This window comes from Zalophus californianus, chromosome 7 (genome assembly GCF_009762305.2).
Source record: "Zalophus californianus isolate mZalCal1 chromosome 7, mZalCal1.pri.v2, whole genome shotgun sequence".
Classification (NCBI taxonomy): domain Eukaryota; kingdom Metazoa; phylum Chordata; class Mammalia; order Carnivora; family Otariidae; genus Zalophus; species Zalophus californianus.
Window position 1 is genome coordinate 87,235,723 of NC_045601.1, and position 24,013 is coordinate 87,259,735.

The following is a 24,013-nucleotide window of genomic DNA, read 5'->3' on the forward strand; positions in this document are numbered from 1 at the left end:
TAGACACCTCACCCCCATTTATGATTGTCCAAATTTTCCTTTATTTAAGACCCATCATAAATGCTGTTTGCTCTCTGTTAGATTTAAAACTTGGTATTTTCTCAGATTCATCCCCAGTACAATTTTTTAAATGTCTTTTTTTCTTGACTTTACAGCTTCCCATCCTGCATTACAGAATTTAATAATGTATTATACCTTATAATCTCTGACAGTAAGAAGAGCATATACATATTTATCTCCCAAGCAGCATCTACTATAGTTGTTTGACTGAATTAAATAGAATATACAAACATCCTCAAATTCATTATAGATTTTATTGTGGCTGTAAAGAAATATCCTGCCCTGACTTATCTAGGTATCAAAGTAAGTCAAATGTCTTTATAATGATTTTTCTAGCATAACAGTGTTCCTTTAAAAAAGTTTGAGAGTGAGAACTAAAGTCTGCAGACACTTTGGAATCACTCAGATGGATTGTTCTTACCTGTGAAAAGAAGCATAAAATGTTCTGTTTCGTCAGGGCAAAAGTTTTTGCTAAGGGTAAATTAAACAACATATGTGAAATTCTCAAGTGATTGTACTTACCTGTAAGTCAACCTTTGCCAAGATTTCAATTCTCAAATTCTTTAGTTCAAGATGAATGCCTGAGAATGTAAAAGTCATGACTTGCTCTTGGATTCTTAGCACAGTTCTCTTGATGGGTGGCATGTGCATGAAGAACAGATAGGCTGACATCTTGATTAACTAATCACTTTATTGTTTCCTTAGGATTTTATTGAATGAAGGGATTTCAAGAAAAAAATGCCTTCATTTAAGTCATAAATTGTACAGAAAATATCATTAAGTGTTATTATTTGCATATACTTTTGTAGAAATCATTTGAAATATTTTGAAATTCCTAATTAGTTGATGGTCACGTACAGAGTTTCACAATAGTACTTCTTATTTATATCTCCATATAAATTTAATACAGTTTATATATAGCTATATATCCAAAACCTATATGTAAATACTACAGAATATGGAAATTGTATTCCATAATTTTGGATTAATCTGCAAGTGCTATTACTCCACACCATTGCTATTCATTTAGATGTCAGGAATAGTTAGTTATGTGATGCCAGTCTGAAGCAACAAACAGCATAGAGTCTAGAATATAGACATCATATATAACTGGTTTCATTAGGTACCCACTGTATACGCTTACAATCTCAGGCTGATTAGCCAACAGTAAAAATCCCAGAACAAAATGTGGATATAATTTTTAGAAGAGTTACTGCTCTAAGATGCTACTTTTTGTTGTTACAACTTAAATCATGGAGATCAAGATGCTGAACTGAAATAAGATCTCAGTATCAGTATTTGGACAAGCAGAACAATGTTACTGCATTTAGTGATTACAGGGCATTAGTCATACCGCTAAAACATTCTTTTTTTTTTAAAGATTTTATTTATTTATTTGACGGAGAGAGATACAGCGAGAGCAGGAACACAAGCAGGGGGAGTGGGAGAGGGAGAAGCAAGCTTCCCGCTGAGCCGGGAGCCCGATGTGGGACTCGATCCCAGGACCCTGGGATCACAACCTGAGCCGAAGGCAGACGCTTAACGACTGAGCCACCCAGGTGCCCCCGCTAAAACATTTCTGCTAAAATTTATACACTAACAAATTATATGTTCGTCCCACTATCCTACCTATCCTAATTGATCCTGTCTTTCCTCTGACATCTACCTCAATGGCCTTTATCTGTGAGTCATTTCTTTTTTTTTTATTTTTATTTTTTTAAAGATTTTATTTATTTATTTGAAAGAGAGAGAATGAGAGATAGAGAGCACGAGAGGGAAGAGGGTCAGAGGGAGAAGCAGACTTCCTGCCGAGCAGGGAGTCCGATGTGGGACTCGATCCCGGGACTCCAGGATCATGACCTGAGCTGAAGGCAGTCGCTTAACCAACTGAGCCACCCAGGCACCCTCTGTGAGTCATTTCTTATATTAAAAATAAAATTGAAAAATCAGTGTGTCTGAAAGCAAATCCCTTAATGAACATAACTTTTATATTTCCTATTTTATATCCATTTGGATCAATAAATGGATTTGATGTTAACTATTAATTCATTTACAGTTAGAATTACAGAATACAATTCTAGAAACATTAATTCAATAAGAAAATGAGGAAGTAATACAAAGTTTCCAAATAATCCTTGAAGGTGCTAAGAACCAAGCTTATGCCTGTCTCGGGGTCTCCCTATTTACTGTTCCCTCAGCTTTAAATGCTCTTTATCCAGATACCTGTAAATTTCTCCCAGGACTGTGCTCAAATATCATTCCCTCTAAAGTAACCAACACTGACCATCCATATAATAATAAGAGCCTCCATTTCTTTCTATCTCCTTACTGTGCTCTATTTTTCTTTAGAGAAAAATATCATTACCCTCATTGCATTTTATAAGTGTTATCAGTTTCTCAGTTAAAATGTAAGGGAGGGAAGGAGCTTTGTTTTTTGTCATGTATCCAATACTCAAAATGTGTCTGACACCTGATAAATAAAAATCAATTGAATAAATAATGAGACGAAAATAATTTATCGTATTTGACAATTCAAGTCTGCATGATCAAATGCATAAAGACTCATGATGTCTACCTCTTCCATAGTCATATAGAAAATTTATCTTCATAAATAAATTAAACTGTTATTATGGAATAAATCATTTCATACTGTTACCACATGTCTTATTAATACATAAAAGATTATTAAGCTACATTAATAAGCCACTTTTGTCACGAGTTCCTGTGAATATTGAGAAATGTGGTTACACATGCTTTGCAGTATTTTCTCCTTTCCTTACCCTTGTCAGCTCTGCTCTCACCTGATTGATCCATGAACACCATCATGATCTGATCTCCCATGGTCAATCTCAACTTGTTCCCATATCCCTAAATTTCCACCTATAACTCTAGTTATGTGAAGATTAAATTCTCTTACTCTTTAATTAACTAAGATTTTGTGTCAGAAACTGAAAGGCATTGTTTTGGCAAGCAGTAAACACAACCCTTGAGAATAAGTACCAACATGAGAAGAGTAAGAAAAACTCTGTCCCTTTTGCCCATCAGGTATGTGAGTGGAGATTTCAATTTTTATGACTATTCACACTAACTAACTTGGAAAATTTCTGCATTATGCTGCTTGTTCCTATATTGGTGAAAATAAGGTTCACCCTCAGTGGTGGTGTAGGGCTACTACTTAACTTTATAACTTTTACAAGATATATCTCTTTTGATACATTTAGGTGTTTTTATGAAGATAGTCCTCATAAAAGAATAAAAATAACTTATATACGATAATGTTGGTAAATGTCATACTTTTATTAATTTTAATTATGACAGATATTGAATAAAGAACTTAGTAAAATTAGCACTAAATTACTAATAAAATTAGGATTAAATTATTAATGTTAAAAAATACCAGTTGTTTAGTATCTTGATTTTTTAGCCATGGCAGAGAAAATTATTTTGCAATGTAAGGACAGACATAACAAATCTAATTATTTTAATAATCTTTTAAAACTGGTTGTGTTGGGGATGCCTGGGTGGCTCAGTCAGTTAAGCATCTGCCTTCGGCTCAGGTCATAATCTCAGGGTCCGGGGATGGAGCCCTGCATCTGGCTCTCTGTTCAGCAGGGGTCTGCTTCTCCCTCTATTCTCCCTCTGCCTCTGCTCATGCTCTCTCTCAATTAAATAAATAAAATCTTTAAAAAAATTGGTTGTGTTGGTTGAGGATCATAAAGAATATTTAAGAAATTGATTTGAACACTCATAGAAAATTGGCAAATATGAATAGGCAGTTCAAATAAGAATAATACAAGTGAGCAATAAGAGAAGAATATAATATTCACCTACAGGTCACCCACCCCAATGCAAACTAAGATATATGTTCTTGCTAGTGGACTCGTCATTCATTTATTGTTGTGGAAATGGCTATTTACATATTTGCTTGGGGATATAAGACAGTTTGAAATTATGTATGACAAGTCTTAAGGTTGTACAACTTTGACTCCAAAAATGTCACTTTTAGAAATAATGTCACTCTAAAAAATAATCAGACAAGTGTGTGAATATGCACACACATGCACATATATGTATTTATATATGTATATGTATACATATATATTAAAACTGTTGTAATAAAATATTCCTATATCTCTACATGTATGACTGCAAATTTTTGCAACTGTATTTATAGTAGAAAATACTGAGAACCATCTAAACATACAAAATAAGAAAGTCACTGAAATGAAATTTCATAGAGGTTACAGGGATGATGCTGATTACAGTTAGTTATTGAAAAGACATTCAAACTAATTATGAATTCAGAAAATCAGGTCATACCACAGTACATATAGAATGATTACATTTTAAGTATATAAAATATGAATCACATTTCTTTAACAAAAGTTATATTTTAGGTATATGCAGAAAAAATAAGCTGGGGGGAATATATGCTAACATTAATAGTAGTTAACTCTGGATGGTATGACTGTAGCTGATTTTAATTCTAATTTTCTTTTTTGTTCAGTTTTCTTAATTTGGAATAATTGTATTAAAGTATTTATTTTAAAAAGCACTTTGAAAAATTTTCTAACAGTAACTATTTTGGTTGTAGACATTATATTAAATCATAACTCACTGTTTGCAAATGAACTGTGGTTAGGTTGAACTATGATTTTTGAAAGGCTATTACTGAATAAAGACAAGGAGGGAATATATGTGAGACAGTCCATACTTCTGACAAGTGTTACACTTTTACTTTCTGGGCAGAGAAAAGTTACAGAAACAGTTACATATGGTCATCATGGCCCAAACTGTGCCTATTGGAAGACAGCCACAAGGGGAGTCACATTAATGAAGTATGGCCAACAAGTAATGAGTATCGTACTTCCAGTTTATGAGAAATATTAGTTAGTGAGGGGGTGAGTAAATAATGGGAAACAAGGTAAACACCAATGTGCTATATTAGCAGGTCAAAATACCAGGATTTGGCAAGAGTGTAAATACAGATGCTCTCATCTACAATTGTAACAAGCAAATGAAATGTAGGCTAGGAATAGACAGTATTTCCAGTTGGTGTTTAAGCTATATATCTTATTGGAAAATGTTATTATTAACTTAATGAATTATAGCTCATCAAACATCCCAGTTGATTAAATGATCATAGAAACCAATCTCCAAATTTATGAGATGCAAATTTCTGCTTTCTAGGACTCCATATCCAAACGATTACCCAGTCCTTTCTTTTCTTTTTCTTTTTTTTTTAACTTTCATTTGATCTCTCAAAAATACTTCTTCCTTCCTATTTTCATGTCCATCACTCCATCACTCCAGCCCTTTATTGACTCAGGCCAGGATTCTGACTCAAGGCTTCTAAATTTCTAAGTGACCATTTCTTCTTTCCAATCTCTTTGTTAAGGCTCTCTTTAGATACTTTTGATATGTCCTTCTGATGAAAAAGCATTTCCCTGCTCCAAAGCCTACAATGGTTCTATGACCTATATACTATAGTACAGATTCTGAAGGTTGGCATTCCATTTTCCTTGTAATCAGATTGCCTGACTTCTGATTATTCCACCAAATCTCAATCACCTCAAAATATCTCCCTTTCTATAATCTCCACTATTGTTAGTCCTGAGATGTCATAAATCCTCCTTTCAAATCATTCAAATTCTGTCAGTTTTTCAAGATTCCAAAAGAATTCCCTATCATGCGCTTCTGACAAGTCATTGTCTACTCAATTGACTAAGCAATTGTACATGACTTGCTTATGATAGTTCCTCTTTTATTGTCCTGTACTGTTATTTAAATCTTTCATGATTAATTAACTTTTCATATGTTCATGTCTTTTCCATCCAACTGGATTACAAACTCTCTGAGAGCAGGCATTGTGCTTTGTATCAGTAATCTTCAAGTTGGGGTGTGAGTACTCCTAGGAGGTACATGAAGCCTTTTAAGAAACATTTTAAGATTCCTAAATTCCATTGTACTCTTGCCTATAAATAGCTCCTTGAGAACCCAGCTTTTTGAAAAAAGGCAAATCTTTATGAAACAAACAAAGGGGAAAAAAGCCAAACCTCTTACCCATCCCAAATCTTATCTTCAGTGCATTGCACACACCTTTCTTCCACACCTACCCCCCTCTCTCAATCTCTGTCACTCTCAGATTTTTATTGTATTTAAAATGAAAGCCCTACTCTCACCTCAGGCTTCCCATGATGTATGTGCTGCCCTCTCTCCAACTTCATCTTAGACCATGTGCTGGACCCGTGGGCAATTTCACACCTCAGGGCTTTCCTATGAACTCCTTTTCCACCTGGAATACTGGCTACACTCTTCACCTGGTTACAGCTTCCTCATTCTTCAGGCTTCAGCTTCAAGCTCTTGCTCTCTTGGAGAAAAAAGTCCCAACACATAATCCAATTTAGGTTCATTCTCTTATCGCCTCCCTGGACACCGTCCACAATGCCTTTGCAGCATTTATCACAATTTCTACTTGGCTATTTATTTGTGTGATTATGTAATGTTTGTCTCCTCCTAGACCCTAAGCCCCACAGCACAGAACTGCTCTATCCCTGTGTCTAGCAAGGTGCCTGGCATAAAGACAGTACTTAGAAACTATCTGCTGAATAAGTGAGAGAATATAGAAAGGTCCATGTTCATCATCATTAGCCATCAGGGAAATTCAAATAAAAACCACATTGAGATACCACTTTATACCAGTTAGAATGCCAAAAATTGACAAGCAAGAAACAACAAATGTTGGAGAGGTTGTGGAGAAAGGGGAACCCTCTTACACTGTTGGTGGGAATGCAAGTTGGTACAGCCACTTTGGAAAACAGTGTGAAGGTGTCTCAAAAAATTAAAAATAGAGCTACCCTATGACCCAGCAATTGCACTACTGGGTATTTACCCCAAAGACACAGATGTAGTGAATAGAAGGGCCATATGCACCCCAATGTTCATAGCAGCAATGTCCGCAATAGGCAAACTGTGGAAAGAGCCGAGATGCCCTTCAACAGATGAATGGATAAAGAAGATGTGGTCCATATATACAGTGGACTATTACTCAGCCATCAGAAAGGATGAATACCCAACTTTTACATCAACATGGATGGGACTGGAGGAGATTATGCTAAGTGAAATAAGTCAAGCAGAGAAAGTCAATTATCATATGGTTTCACTTATTTGTGGAACATAAGGAATAGAGGGAGGACATTAGGAGAAGGAAGGCGAAAATGAAGGGGGGGAATCAGAGGGAGAGACGAACCATGAGAGACTATGGACTCTGAGAAACAAACTGAGGGTTTTAGAGAGGAGGGGGTGGGAGGATGGGTTAGCCTGGTGATGGGTATTAAGGAGGGTAGATACTGCATGGAGCACTGGGTGTTATACAAAAACAATGAATCGTGGGTCACTACATCAAAAACTAATAACATATTGTATGGTGACTAACATAACATAATAAAATAAAATTAAAAAAAAAGGTCCATGTTGATTCCAAAAATGAAATCTATTTTCAATTTAGATGAATTTTGGAAATTCTGGAAACCAAATAGTGATCTCATTTTAGAAATGGAGGGAGAGCTTGGGTCCCACATTTAATGAGGGACAAAGCAGGGACTAAAATCGAGCACTTTGCATTCTTGTCAAATTCTTTTTGAATTCTTCCATTCTTATTCATAATATATGATTAAAGAAATATCCATTGACAGAACACCAACCTAGGCATATGCCTAACTTCTTGTTTGAGTTCAAGCCTCACTAAATCTCATTTTAATTAAATAAATGTCTATTGTTTTAGAGCTATCTTGCCTCAATATTTCCATCTGTATAGTATGATGGTTCACAGAAGCAGCTTAGTTAGACTATCAGAAGAACATATTATAAAATAGTTAATTTCTTTTTTCACCTTAGTACTTTGAAAAGAGGCTTGATCTTTTTTTTAATCATTTACCTAAAAGAAAGATGAGAAAGATAAAAATTATAATATGGCCAATTAAGAATAAGGATAATGAAATACATAAGAAAATTAATTCTTCTTATGTGCCTTTGTATATGAGCAGTCTCACAGAGCACCTCAGAAAGACAAATTTGCCATCATGAACATTCTCTTGGTCGGCAAGCTGGTTCCTCACATCTGACTTACAAAACCTGTAGTAGAAGTGGCAGCTAATGGGATAAGGGAGGAGTCTATGGGCCACTAAAAAGAAAGAGCAGAGCTCATCCACAGAGTAAACTTCAGTTTAGGGAGACAATTATATAGGGTATTAACACAGAATAGAATAAGATGATACAATGTGAAAGAAGCATAGCCTTCTTTTAAGACCTTTGAAATAGTAGTTTTTTTAAAAATCACACTAAAACATTATCATTCCACTGTATGCTTAATACAGTAAAACAGAAATTTGTAGCTCTTCAGATAAAAGAACAGTATTACATTTACATGGAAAACTCCCAACAAGAAATGAGGACTTCAGTATCCTGTAGCTTAAATGTTATACATGAAAGTATAATAACTATTATTTGTATGCAAACTACATATATTACCAATATTGAATCACTGCTTCAAAAGATCTTTTGAAATACCTTGAGACTCTACAATCTAAATATATTTTTCCTTGTGGTAATAGAGCAATTACTGATAATATCCATAATTTTCCGTGGAAATAAGATCCATATTATGTCCCAGGTTTAGAAAAAGCATTAAAAAGAATATTCATGAAATGAATGGGAATGTAACACTTCTAAGTCAAAGTCAAATAACCTTAAGAGAACATTAGTGATTGCTAATGGATCTAGTTTATCAACACCTAGGAGGATACAACAGTGTACAAAAAAGGATTCATAGATTTCACAGAAGCAATTAGAAATGCATTATTATAATCACAGATCTGTGTACAAAAATCTGGATGCAACTTGCCTAACAAAATAAAAACTATAATTACTGTATCAAATATTTTGTTGACCTCAGTATGAAAGAGATGAATATGATAATCATTTTTACTCTTTTAAACTGAAGCATAAGCATAAAGGAAACAAAGCTATGTTTTATTCATTTATCACAGAAGCTAATTAAAAGCTAGCTATTCAAAGAAAGAGCTACCTTTCAAAACACTAACTGAAATGTTCCACAATGAACTCTAATCTCCAAGAGATTCCATGACCTCTGATCACTGAGACTAAATCCCCGTAACCATTTGTATATTATGACTGACTCTCTTTGGTCCCAGTGATATTCCCTTATAATAGGATTTGTGTCATGACTTATCCGCAAATGCCCACACACACTAAACGGAATCCTACATAAGGAGAAAGGATGTGTCTTAGTCATCTTTATGTTACACAGAATAGTGCCTTATATACAGATGCTCACTTTGGAAATACAGCTGACCCTTAATGCAAGGGGTTAGGGGCACTTGACCACCCCACCCCCCACACAGTTGAAAATCCATGTATAACTTTTGACTCCCAAAAAAAGTTAACTACTAGAAGCCTACGTTGACCAGAAGCCTTACTAATACCATAAACAGTTGATTAACACATATTTTGTATGCTACATGTATTAAATACTGTATTCTTATAATTAGAGCAAAGAAAATGTTATTTAGAAAATCACAAGGTAAGGGCGCCTGGGTGGCTCAGATGGTTAAGCATCTGTCTTCGGCTCAGGTCTGGTCCCAGGGTCCTGGGATCGAGTTCCGCATTGGGCTCCCTGCTCTTTGGGAGCCTGCTTCTCCCTCTGCCTCTCTCTCTCTCTCTGTCTCTCATAAATAAATAAATAATAAAAAAAGAAAATCACAAGGAAAATACATTTATAGTCCTGCACTGTATTTATTTTTTAAAAATCCATGTATAAGTGGACCGGCACAGTTCAAAACCCATATTGTCCAAGGGCCAACTGTATATAATAAACTGAACATAGTTCACCCATTAAACATACAGTAATTGAGCATCTACTATGGGCCAACATTGTACTAAGCACTAAACAAAGCAAATACAGTCTGCCCTCGAGTAGTTAAATGCTTGATAGTGAGTAATAAAGCAACTGCAAAAATGGGTGCTAGATGTTCTGATACATGAAAAGAGTGTGTCATGGGATGTTGGGGGGTGAATTATTACATAGTCAGGGAAGTCTTTTGAAGGAAGACATTAAGACAAAGTGAGCCCTGATGAATGAGAAGGATATAGGCAGGTAAAGGCGGGATGCCTAATAAAAATGATACCATGCTGTACTGGTTGAACTAAAAAGTATACAACATAACAGGATATAAGAATAGATAGAAAATGATCTCTGATGGGGCTGGAGGGATGGCCCTGGATGAAATCATAAAGAGACTTGTAGAACACACTAGTAAGTCTGTCCTAAGAACAAGAGGTAGATATTGAAGGTTGAAAAGTGGAGTAGGCACATAATAAATAAGTTGACTTTTGAGAGAGATTACCCTGCAACATATAGAAAGATGCAAGGAAGCAAGATTTGTGATTTTTCAGTCCCCAAATTGTGGATTCAACCTAAATCTGTAAAAATATTCAACACATATTTTTTAGTATTTCTTTTAAATAACTTTAGGAAGAATGGTAGTTTAAAACTTGGGCCATCATATTATTAAACTCTTTGCCCCAGATTCATTCACTTGCAATAGAGTGTCATCCTACTGGCCCTCTTAGTATATGACACTTCCCTGATGAAAAAAGAAAAAAATATTTCTGCTCATAGTTTCCAATCAATAAAAGTCCAATTAAGGAAAAAAAAAAGATCTCTGTCATGCCTACAATATTATAGGCAGCCAAATATTTGTAGAATAAATATATGAATGAACTATATTAATTTGTTTTGGGGGATGATGGCTCTCCTGATTTTCTTTTTCCTGTAGGTGCTCTACTAAAAAATGTCTCCCTGAATTTTAACAGTAAAGTCCCCTCTGGTGTCTCCTTTAAAAGTCCTTCTTATGAAGTACAAACCCTTTGGAGGAGAATTGACTTGGTAGTTATTTATACTGTACTATGGATTAGGAGAACTTTGTGGTTTCCTCAGTATTCACAGCATACCTAGCAAGCTTGGAATAAAAGTGTTGTTAGATGGAGTGGAAAGAGATGCTTAGGATGATGAGGCAGCAAAAAAGATTATTTAATGCAACAGAAGCTTTGACTGTGTAAGAATTTTTACACTTTAGGAAAAATTTTGACTTATATGTCCTTTGTTAAGGTGATAACATTATGTAATTGTATAGGAAAACAGGACACTATTCATGTGGAACAGATGATGCAAGCCATCTCGGACTCTACCAATTTACTACCATGCTTCACATTCACAGTAGAAGTTATTATCAGATGGGGCAGCCTATCCTTAACATCACATGATGTTGAGCTCTAAGCCAGTACCCCACCACACTCTCCCCTCATCCCTAAATTGTGGCTGTGCTAATTTGGAAGTCAAAAGTCAGCATCTTAGGTACACCAAACCTTCTGATAATATAACAATGTCCCCTGATTCAGAAATCTCCTGCTTTATAGAGATTCAAGCAGTCTGACATACCTAGCTACTGTTATAAAGGTGTTACAACACACACAATTCCATTTTATTGAAACTGGTTTGTAATCAACAATTTGTTAGGCTGCCATGGAGACATGCTTTGAATATAAAAATGCCAGTGGAAAGAGTGTGAAAAGGCTCAATATCTGCTTTGGGTCATTTGTCCCAAATTTTATTGACCATAAAGATCAACTGCTGCCCTAAAATGACTTGGGCAGTGCATGAGCTAAAATTTGTGTAAAGATCTAATCACAGACTGAACTCAGAAAACATGCATAATTAAAGTGTTGATTAATTACCTCACTCTGCTGATATTTTTCAGTACCTATATACATAACATACTACAGAAAACCAAATGTTTTCATACAAGGCTATTTTAAATTTGGAAATAGTAGACTCTTAGATATAGAAAAAGAAGTACAATGACAAGGAAGCAAGTAATTGAATGAAAAGGTCATTGAGAAAGAGGAATATCTACCTACTTGTGTCCCATGCACATTCTCCCCTCCTTCCCTCTCTTCCTTCCAACTCCTCCACCCTACCTGCCACCCTGTAATTGTTGACTTTATTCTAAACAAGCCAATTATAAGATGGAAACTAAGGGGTTTCATTTAGATGTGTCTAAAAAAGTCCTGATAGGTTTATATTTTACAGAATATATTGAATCAATCAATGTAATATACCACATGAACAAAATGAAGGATAAAAATCATCTTAAAAGATACAGAAAAAGCATTGACAAAATTCAACATCCTTTTATGATTAAAAACTCTCAACAGAGTGGGTATAAAAGGAATATACTCCAAAATAATAAAGAGCATATATGACAAACCCACAGCTCACATCATACTCAAAGGTTAAAAGCTGAAAGCTTTGCTTCTAAGAACAGGAAAAAGAGAAGGATGTCTACTCTCACCACTTTTATTCAACATAATACTGGAAATTCTAGCCATAGCCATCAAGAATTCCAAATTGGTAAGGAAGAAGTAAAACTGTCACTATATGCAGATGACATGATGCTAAAAAAGAAAACCCTACCAACTCCACCAAAAAAAAAGAAAAAAAAAAAACCTTTTAAAACTAATAAAGTTGCAGGACACAAAATTAATATAGAGAAATCTGCTGTGTTTCTGTACATCAATAATAAACCCTCATAAAGAGAAATTCAGAAAACAATCACATTTACAACCGTACCAAAAAGAATAAAATACCTAGGAATAAACTTAACCAAGGAAGTGGAAGACCTGTACCATGAAAACTAAGACACTGATGAAAGAAATTGAAGATGACACAAAAAATGGAAAGATATACCATGCTCATAGATTGAAAGAATTAATATTGTTAAAATATCCCTACTACCCAAAGCAATCTACAGAGTCTATGCAATCCCTATCAAAATACCGATGGCATTTTCCACAGAGCTAGAACAAATATTCCAAAAATTTATATGGAACCACAAAGGACCTCAAATAGCCAAAGCAATCTTGAAAAAGAAGAACAAAGCTGGAGGTATCACACACCCTGATCTCAAACTACAGTAATCAAAAACGGTATTGTACTAGCACAAAAAGAGACACATAAATTAATGGAACAAAATAGAGAGCCCAGAAATTAACTCATGCTTAAATGACTAGCATCTATGATATTTAGTTGAATTTGTGTTTTAAATTTTTATAGAGGATCATGTCGGCTTTCCCACAGTGACTATAATTCTTGTTGCTATATAAATTTTCATTTTATTAAAACCCAAAATTTAGGGGCACCTGGGTGACTCAGTCCATATAAACATCTGACTTCGACTCAGGTCATGACCTTGGGGTCCTGGGATTGAGCCCTGCATCAGGCTCCCTGCTCAGAGGGAGTCTGCTTGTCCCTCTGTCCCACTCCCCCACTCATGCTCTCTCTCTTTGTCTCCCTCAAATAAGTAAATAAAAAAAATCTTTAAAAAAGTAAAATAAAACCCCAAATCTATTTGATTTTCCTCTATTTAGATTTTGATATATTCAAGAAAAACTTCTAGGGTAACTTTTGATATAATAATTATTTTTCCTTTGATCCTTATGCCTTATTGGAAAATGTTCTAATATTTTTATTCTGGTTTAAATGTAAAAGATTTTATTAAAACATTATTTCATTATTATAGAGAGACATAAAATTTCAAGTAACTTCATTAAAAGCCAAATTTATATATAGCTACAACAAAAGAGACAAGCATATACTATGGGGAAAAGACAGTATTTTCAATAAATGGTGTTAGAAAAACTGGACAGCTACACATCAAAGCATGAAACCAGACCACTTTCTTACAAAAATAAATGCAAAAATAAACTCAAAATGGTTTAAAGAGCTAAATGTAAGACCTAAAACCATAAAACTTCTAAAAAAAGCATAGGCAGTAAACTTTTGGACATAAGCCTTAGCAATATTTTTTTGGCTCTGTCTCCACTCTCCACAGGTAAGGGCAACAAAAGCAAAAATAAATAAATGGGACTACATCAAACTAAAAGCTTTTGTGCAACAAAGGAAAACATCAACAAAACAAAAAGGCAAACTACTGAATGGGAGAAGATATTTGCAAATGACATATCCAATAAAGGGTTAATATCCAAAATATATAAAGAACTTATATAACTCAAAACCAAAAAAGACAATCTGATTAAAATATGGGCAGAATACTTGAACAAATATTCTTCCAAAGAAGACATACAGATGGCCAACAGACACATGAAAACATGCTCAACATCATTAATCATCAGGAAAATGCAAATCAAAACCAAAATAAGATATCACCTCATACCAGTCAGAATGACTAATATCAAAAAGATAAGAAATAACAAGTAGTGATGAGGATATAGAGAAAAGGGAACCCTTGCACACCGTTGGTAGGAATGTAAATTGGTGTAGCCACTATGGAAAACAGTATGTAGGTTTCTGAAGAAGTAAGTCAATCAGAGAAAGACATGTATCAGATGATCTCACTGATATGAGGAATTCTTATCTCAGGAAACAAACTGAGGGTTGCTGGAGTGGTGGGGGGTGGGAGCGGTACCTCTGAAACAAATAATACATTATATGTTAAAAAAAATTAGAAAACAGAACTACCATATGACCTAGCAATTCCACTTCTGGATATTTTTCCAAAGAAAATGAAAACCACTAATTCAAAAAGATATATGGATCCCTGTGTTCACTGCAGCCTTATTTACAATAGCCAAGATACAAAAGCAACCTATTTTTACATTAATAGATGAATGGATAAAGAAGATGTGATATATACGCATTGGAATATTACTCAGCCATAAAAAGGAAGAGATCTTGCCGTTTGCAACAACAGGATGCACCTAGAGTGTATTATGCTAAGTGAAATAAGTCAGACAAAGACTAATACCATGTGAGTTCACTTATGTGTAAAATCTAAAAAAACAAAACAAATGAACTAACAAAACAAAACAGATTATAAATACAAAGAACAAGCTGGTGGTTGCCAGAAGGGAGGAAGGTGGGTGAGGGGGAAAAGAGGTAAGGGGATTAGGGGGTACAAACTTCCAGTTATAACATAAACAAGTCATGGGGTATAAGGCTAAGAAAAGAGAGAGAGAAGGAAAAAAAAAAGAATATGCTGAATCCTAATTTTACTCTGTGCTGATATATATGACATTTAGTTTTTCTGTCACTGAGTCTTAGAAGGTAGGTCTAATAATTTTAATAGTCTTTATCCCAGAAGTGTTATTTATATCATGACATTAGGTGAAAATTCTCAATGTGTGAGTTTCTGTGCTCAAATCCCATCTCATTCATAATAGCAATGTACTATTATATCCTCATCTTGCTGAATAGTAAACAGTTTTATATGAAACATTGTAGCTCTATAGCAATTACAATTAAAGTAGATCCAGAGCAAATCTAAATTACCCCAATTTAGAGGTTGATTCTGTCATCATGTCCCTTTACAGCAATTATATTTGCATAGAGTTCTTATGTGATGTAACTTTTAAAAAATAATCTGAATTATGCCTTTTATTATACCAATACATACAGTTGACAATTGTTACAAAAGTTTTATTATAAAATTGTTTTAAAGATGGTAGGATAACAACTTTAGAATTTTTAGTAATATAATGTTACATGCAAAAATCTTCACTGTACTTTGTTTGATTTCACTTAATTGGCTTGCTTCCATAATTGACTCTAGTCATCAATATTTGATTATGTACTGACCATGTGATACTAATGAGATTTAAGAACACTTAATCCACCCATCTTATTTTTATTTCTGTCGCTCTCCTTGCTCTCTCATTCTCTATTTCTTTCTCTCTCTTAAGGTATAAAATAGTCTATTTCATTTTTACAGGTACTGTTGTAGATATCTATTACATTGGTTCTTCTGGCATATACATATATGTACACACACACACACACACACACACACACACACACACACACACACACACATTCTTCCAGTAAAGATCCTCATTTTTTTCCTCTGGAGAACCACATTAACTCCTGCTTTAGTCCATGTAGTTTGGATGAGGCTAATAACTAACCTTGTTCTCTTCTTAAGGAGACCTGGGACCTGACCCATCCAAAGTCTACTTCCTCATGGTGATAATCTCAGGGATGAGAATGTAACTCAGGTTGAGACAATGAAAGCCCTCCCTGGAACTTTCACTAAGCACACTGGAAAGACACACACTTAAGCTTTTTCTGCCAAGGATGCCAGTCGGGAGTGGTGGAAAACTCTGCTGGAATAGATTTACTGAGAATGAAGCCAACCAAAAGGAAAACAAAGGGGAGAGATGGAGAGTCAGATTTCTGATGTTACTGTTTGAGCACCCAGATCCAGGCCCCAGGAAATTTCAGTTAATTGAGTCAATAAATTCTTTCTTTTGTTTGAGCCATTTTGAGTAACTGAAGCAAATGAAAGAATCCCCATAAAAGCTCAAGTAGTAGAAGACTGCATATACTTTTATATCCTAAATTCATCAAGACTGTATACATCTCATAATAGAAATTAACAGATTATCCATTCTCCCATATTTGGATCTTTAGGTTCCTTCTAAATTTTCATTAATGTAAGTAGCACAGAAATGAAAATCTAAAACATGAAGCATTTTTATAGTTTAGATTATGCCTATAATTTTTAGATAATTACTGGGTGATAGAGAATTTTTTAATAATTTTGCCAACAATCAATGGATACCACTGCAAACACTGTACTCTCAGCAAAATTATTTAATTTTTTAGACAAACAAAATAAACAGATATAGATTATTTAATCTTCTAGACCAGCTATATATAAATTTGGCTTTTAATGAAGTTACTTGAAATTTTATGTCTCTCTATAATAATGAAATAATGTTTTAATAAAATCTTTTACATTTAAACCAGAATAAAAATATTAGAACATTTTCCAATAAGGCATAAGGATCAAAGGAAAAATAATTATTATAACAAAAGTTACCCTAGAAGTTTTTCTTGAATATATCAAAATCTAAATAGAGGAAAATCAAATGGATTTGGGGTTTTATTTTACTTTTTTAAAGATTTTTTATTTACTTATTTGAGGGAGACAAAGAGAGAGAGCATGAGTGGGGGGGGCGGGACAGAGGGACAAGCAGACTCCCTCTGAGCAGGGAGCCTGATGCAGGGCTCAATCCCAGGACCCCAAGGTCATGACCTGAGCCGAAGTCAGATGTTTATATAGACTGAGTCACCCAGGTGCCCCTAAATTTTGGGTTTTAATAAAATGAAAATTTATATAGCAACAAGAATTATAGTCACTGTGGGAAGGCCGACATGATCCTCTATAAAAATTTAAAACACAAATTCAACTAAATATCATAGATTCTAGTCATTTTTTTAATCTTTTTTAAAAAAGATTTTTATTTATTTTAGAGAGAGACAGAGCACATGTGGGGGTAGTGGCAAAGGGAGAGGGAGAGAGAAACTCAAGTAAATTCCATGCTGAGTGCAGAGCCAGACTCCGGGCTGGATCCCAGGACCCTGAGATCATGACCTTAGCCAAAATCAAGAGCTGGCCACTTAACCCACTGAGACACTCAGGCGCCCCTATTTTGTCTCTTAATGAAGTTAGTCATGTATGGCCTAATCTTGATTAGATGCTTGAACAGTGAAATAAAATTACTTGAGCCAAATTTTTGGAAAAGAAAACAAGGATTTGAGTTATAGATCAGATCAAATGAGTAGTCAGTTATGCAACAAAATTTACCTTTTGAGATGTTTATTCTAGTTAGTAACTAAGATGTATTATTTATCAAAACCCTTGGTATAAATTAGTTTTCAACTTATTTCCCCTTCTATCACTTGCTATATACATCAGTGTGAAATATTTCTAAACCAATGAATTGCAACAGGAAGATTTCTTTTTATCTTCACTAACTTCAGAAGGAATCTTCAGATATGCTTAATTAGCCAAAATTAATTAAACTTGGGGATATGCTGAGGACCATTTGCAAGTATCTTGGGAATATCCATTTGCAAGTATCTTGCCTTCAATAAAGCATAAGCAGTGAATAAACATCAGTGAAAAACATGATGGCCTTTTTATGGGAATAAAGTATTTTATGTGGACAGGCAAGTACTTTTTAATGTACCAAATTATGACACTACATATGTCTTGTATCTAAATAGAAAGTATAATAAAGCCTAAATTGATTTTTTTGAACATATGTATTATTATTGTTCATCATGTTTTTCTAAACGGTGGCAACTTTCTATATATAACTGTTCTCAAATGCTGCCACCTAAAGGTTAAAATTGGGTACAGACTAATAATGTCTAGAAACAAAAAAAAGTACAGTATCTGAAATATACAAAAATCCAATTATCTCATTATACCCAAACATTAATTTACATATATGTTTATCTATATGAATTTTTCTGAAGAGAATTATAAACAATTAAATTATTAATAAAATTTTATCAATGACCTTACCAAAAGACAGTAAATTAATCAAGAACAACTTAAATATGTACCAAAATAATACTAATACTAATAATACTGTGACAAATAAAAATTAAAAAGATGTTATATAGATCAGTTTACAAATTAAAAGGTTTGAAGTATTTATTTGCTGATTAAACATTTCAGATTTTTTTTTAAAGATTTTATTTATTTATTTGAGAGAAAGAGAGAATGAGAGACAGAGAGCACAAGAGGGAAGAGGGTCCGAGGGAGAAGCAGACTCTCTGCTGAGCAGGGAGCCCGATACGGGACTCGATTCTGGGACTCCAGGATCATGACCTGAGCCGAAGGCAGTCGCTTCACCAACTGAGCCACCCAGGCGCCCTAAACATTTCAGATTAAGATACAGTTACATGAGACCCATTTTTGTCAATGTATTATTATAGGTTGGATAAAAACTGATTTCCGGGGCGCCTAGGTGGGTCAGTTGATTAAGTGTCTGCCTTCCGCTCGGGTCATGATCCCAGGGTCCTGGAATCGAGACCCACATCGGGCTCCTTGCTCAGCGGGGAGCCTGCTTCTCCCTCTCCCTCTGCTTGCCGCTCTACCTACTTGTGCTCTCTCTCTATCTCAGTGTCAAATAAACAAATAAAATCTTCAAAAAAAAAAAAAACCCAAAACGGATTTCCAATTTTGAGAAAAGGTCAGTAGAAGCTATTCATGCAAGCTGGTTAAAACCATCAATAAAAAGCAAACTTATCCATATGCAAAAATATTGAATACACTCAGTCTGCAAATATTCTGCTAGAGGCAAATGTCCAGGTCTAATTCAAATGGTTAGGGTATATCCAGAGAAAGACAATACTTAAATGTAACTATTAGCCTACTTAATGTTTTTGTAATGGTGTTTTTTGTAAACCATAAAAAGAATGCACAATACAATACAGTATTCTTAAAGTTACACAATGCTATATGTCACTTATATCTCAGTAAACTGGAAAAATTAAATTATATAAACTTCTAATTACATTGAATTAAATTATTACATTTAAATTAAATTAAATTACATTAAACATAAAGTGAAAAAAGTGTACAATAAGCATTTTCAGTGTCTATTCATCACTGCCCATAAAGACTAACAATATCTAGATAATATAAGTTATTTGGCCAACTACAAAGTATTCTAGGAAGAGACTGGAGCTAATTACCTAGAAGAAAATGTAGTTATCCATCTGTTGACATTATCTCAATCCCTTCACTATGATTCTATATTTACCAAAACCTTCTAGTATTAGAAGTCATTACCTTCCAGAAATGAATAAAATATTGCTTTGATTTTTATATCCTTTTCTTATGGGTTTAGTTAAGATGGGTGTGTTTATCAAAGCCTAACCATCTCTGGGTAGACTGATACAGTTCTGTTTCAGAACTCACAAGGAAGGCTCTGCAGAGCCCACCAACACAGAGTTAATATAGGGAGCCCTTCACAAAATAGCAGGTCACCTTTTGGGTTGATATCTTTGTAGCTGTAACTCATCTTGTGAATGTATATAGTAATCACCAGACAGGAAGCTCCTTCATTCATTTAACCTCTAAGTTCAATGCCTGGTATACTCACTATATATTTATTTATTGAATGAGTAAATGAATTTTTATACTTAAAAATAAAGATTATGTAGTTGTTTATAAAATGAGATATGAATGGAAATGTTTCAAATATAAAATTTTTAAAATTTGTATCCAAAATAACTTGTACTAAGCTTCATTCTAACGGTTTATGCTTTAGCATTGATCAGGAAACATTAACAAGTTAATTTCAACTTACAGTGTATAGACTTGTAATTTTATTGGGTAAACTGGTACACATTAATAAGCTTGTGTTTTCTCATTCTTCCCATTTGAATTAAAAGGAAAACCTCAAAACTGCTTGTCTAATAAAATATTCTCAGGAAAATGTTCACTTAACACCAAAATCATTTACTTGAAGTCATTGGTTTATATTTATTTCTTAATGTGATTAAAATAGTATCAACGTCATTAATGTCTAAAATACTCTTAACAGTTGGGAACCCAGTAAGCATGGACTCAAATCCCACCTTTCCGTATGCCTCAAGACAGTCTTCTTAATCTAAAATAGTAATAGTAACACCCGCATCCTCATAGGAACGTTGTGTCAGCACAACAATGATTGAAACAAAATAAAATCTCCATAAATGACAGGCATAAGTCAGGAAGAAGAGGGTCTGTTATTGAATCAAGCTGGGCGCCTGGGTGGCTCAGTTGGTTAAGCGACTGCCTTCGGCTCAGGTCATGATCCTGGAGTCCCGGGATCGAGTCCTGCATCGGGCTCCCTGCTCAGCAGGGAGTCTGCTTCTCCCTCTGACCCTTCCCCCCTCATGTTCTCTCTCTCATTCTCACTCTCTCAAAATAAATAATAAATAAATCTTTAAAAAAATTGAATCAAGCTATTTCTTCCAATTCTATGTGCATTTTTTGCTAGATGCTATCCTACGACCACGTCATTAGCTTGGAGAAACCATTTGCTCTCTCTGCGATAGCTCACTTTCATATTTCCCATTTATCCCCAGCTAATCTATCAGCTGATTCAAGCAAGTATCGATAAGAAAGAGAGCTAAGACTCAATGTCCTCTTTATAGTTTTGCTTTAGAGAAAAAAGTAGGAATAAAAGAAAATACTTCATGTCTACCCACACTGATTCTTGAGGTGAGTTGTCTTCAAGGCTCTGAAGGAAGAGGAAGTGTCTTCTATCTGCACATCTGCATCAGGAGCACTTATCCTGACATACAGGGTTTTGATGGCATCATTAGGCATTATAGGATCAAGCTTGCTTTTAGCTTATACTTGTGAACCTCATTGTAAAATGTTCAGTAAAAATCATATTTGCCTATGACTCTTTAAATTCAAATTTTTGAAGATCAAACACCAACAAATGTATCATGCAAATCATGATCACAAAGTTACGAGGAACCTTCATATATGGATTGATTAATTGAACAATTTAGTTGCAAATTCCATGGAAATCCCTAAGAGTTACTTAATACACAGTCATCAATGTTAATAATTAATTATCAGGCTTTATTTGAATTTCATATATGAAATTCTGCTAGGATCTGGCTCTATCCATTTGAATTACTAAAATATTAATATCTGCCTTCTCAATCTTCCTAAAATTATATGGTTTTTGTTTAAGGTACATAAATAGTGTTTTCAGGTTTGCCTAAATATGAAGTTTAATGTATTGATTCCTATAAAGCTCATTCAGGAAACAGAAAATTTTATTTATTATTAACTTTCTAAGAGGCCAGGCAGGGTGTTACCCAGACTAAATGCTCCTTGAGGTAGCAATTTTAAAAAAGTGTATCGAAGAGTCTATAGTTCACAATTCATAATTCATACTTTTGTAGAATTTATAGTCAGAAGAGTTAGGCCTAGAAACTTGAGGTGTTACCTGGAAATGTAATAATAAATCATGAGAGCATAACATGCTATTTCCCAAAAGGTCATGTTTTAAGAAAACAGTGACAGTAGTATTTATGTGAAATCATACATTTTTACGCTTGCCAAAATCGCACTTATAAATGATAGCATTTATTACAGGGAATATTATCCCATCATATTAGAAAATCCTAACACTCTCAATAATGTCACATGGCACAAGAAATATATGCAGCGAGCAAAGCTGAAAGTCAGATTTCAGAGTGGGCACATACTGTGATGTGTAGAATATTAACATCCAGATATGTTCAGTATTGAATCATTATAATTATACTATTAACAACCAATATAATTTGAGTTTTCATTTAATATTTAGAATTTTCTGAGTTATGTTAACTAATGTGGCATAAAGAGAGAGTATATGCTAAATTTTTATAAGATAAAAATGTCCTTTGAAACATGCCGAATTACCTTTAAGAAATGTAATATCAGCTTTTTGAATATTTAATACAAATTTCTAGTATAATGAAGTTATCATAATTTTACTTTCCTCTCATTTCCCTCCCCAAGAGTGAATATTTTATTAATATTACTTCTTTTGTGAGGAACCTTAGATCTTGTAGTGGTATCTTATACTTTTCACTGTTGGAATTCATAGTCAATAATTTAAGGTTGAATCTTAGGCATTATTACTTTTACATTATTGAAAATAACAATTGAAGGCATTGCTTTATCACAGAATTTCCCTCAGGGCAAGCAGAACCTTTACTCACCATATCTCAACTTTTCTTATTTAGTCCTTATTGTGAATAAAGTGACTGTTATCTTATCACTGGCACTTAGCAATCACATCTGTAGACTAAATGTTGTCCCAGTTATTTCCGCTCCAGGGATTAATGGCATTACATCTAGGGGATATTCATTAGCTTTCAGAGAAAAAAAAATACATGAAATATGGCTGTAATCCAGGCTATAATTTTATAGAAAGTAGCCAAAACTAAAATCAGAACATGTTCACCTGCTGTTTAGAAATGATTATCTTTTTTTTTTTTTTTTTTTTTGCTGAGACTGGTTCAGAATTATACAAAGCTAATGCATTTACCATACCACATATTAATATTATATATTTTAAGACATCTTGAAGGATTTGTCACAATTTTAGTAATTACAAACTTTTAATTTATAAATGGCTATCTCAGTTCTTTTGATTTTCAATAGTGATGTTTTCCAAAAGTCATCATGTCTTCCAGTAGCTAAAGACAGAGGGAAACACATGTGATCTTGAGTTTCTGGAAACTGGAGAAGGATGAGTATGGAATCATTTGGTAAATGCATTTATAAGTCCAAACACCCAAATATTCAATACATGTCTTTCCAAACCCCTTTCTTTGGGAGGTGTGTGTGTGTGTGTGTGTGTGTGTGTGTGTGTGTGTGTGTGTGTACATACGTATAATACAGGTATCCCCTGCTTTTTGAAAGTTCACATTGCATTTTTCTTATTTTATTAAGTTCCATTAGGCAACATATAGTAAGTACATCATTAGTTCAATGATTCCTTAGTTGCATATAATACCCAGTGCTCATCAGAGATCACATTGCACCATTTTGCTTTTACGAAACACCTACATTAGTACCTGTTTTTACTAACTGAAAGAAATCCAAAGAAAATTTTCACTTTTTCAAAGAAGGTGAAAATAAAAAATAGTGCTCAGTTCTTGTTTTGCAGTGAACCATTACAGAGGCAGCATGCAGCCCCGAACAGCAAGGGTGGCCCCACCAAGCTCCTTCCTCAGGAACTACACTCAGCATCTTAGCATCAAGCAGCTCTGTGTTGATCTTCATTTACTGTGGGCATCCATTAGCAACATGAGTCATAAGGTATCAGAAAAGCCTAAGAGAGGTTATTTGGGGGTCTGGGAATGCCCAAATATTTTTCCGTAAAAATCAATTTTAATTGCTTCTTCACTTTATTTTGGCTTATGAAAAGTTACATAGGAATTATCTGCTAATCTGCTTTCAAATAGCAGGGTACACCTGTGTGTGTGTGTGTGTGTGTG

The 24,013-nt window shown here is 34.3% G+C and overlaps 1 protein-coding gene across 4 annotated transcripts in view; it reads right to left on the reverse strand.

Moving 5' to 3' along the window:
- The window catches only part of ADGRB3 (adhesion G protein-coupled receptor B3), a 726,710-nt gene that overhangs the window by 481,337 nt on the left and 221,360 nt on the right, over nucleotides 1-24,013 (reverse strand). The window lies entirely within an intron of this gene.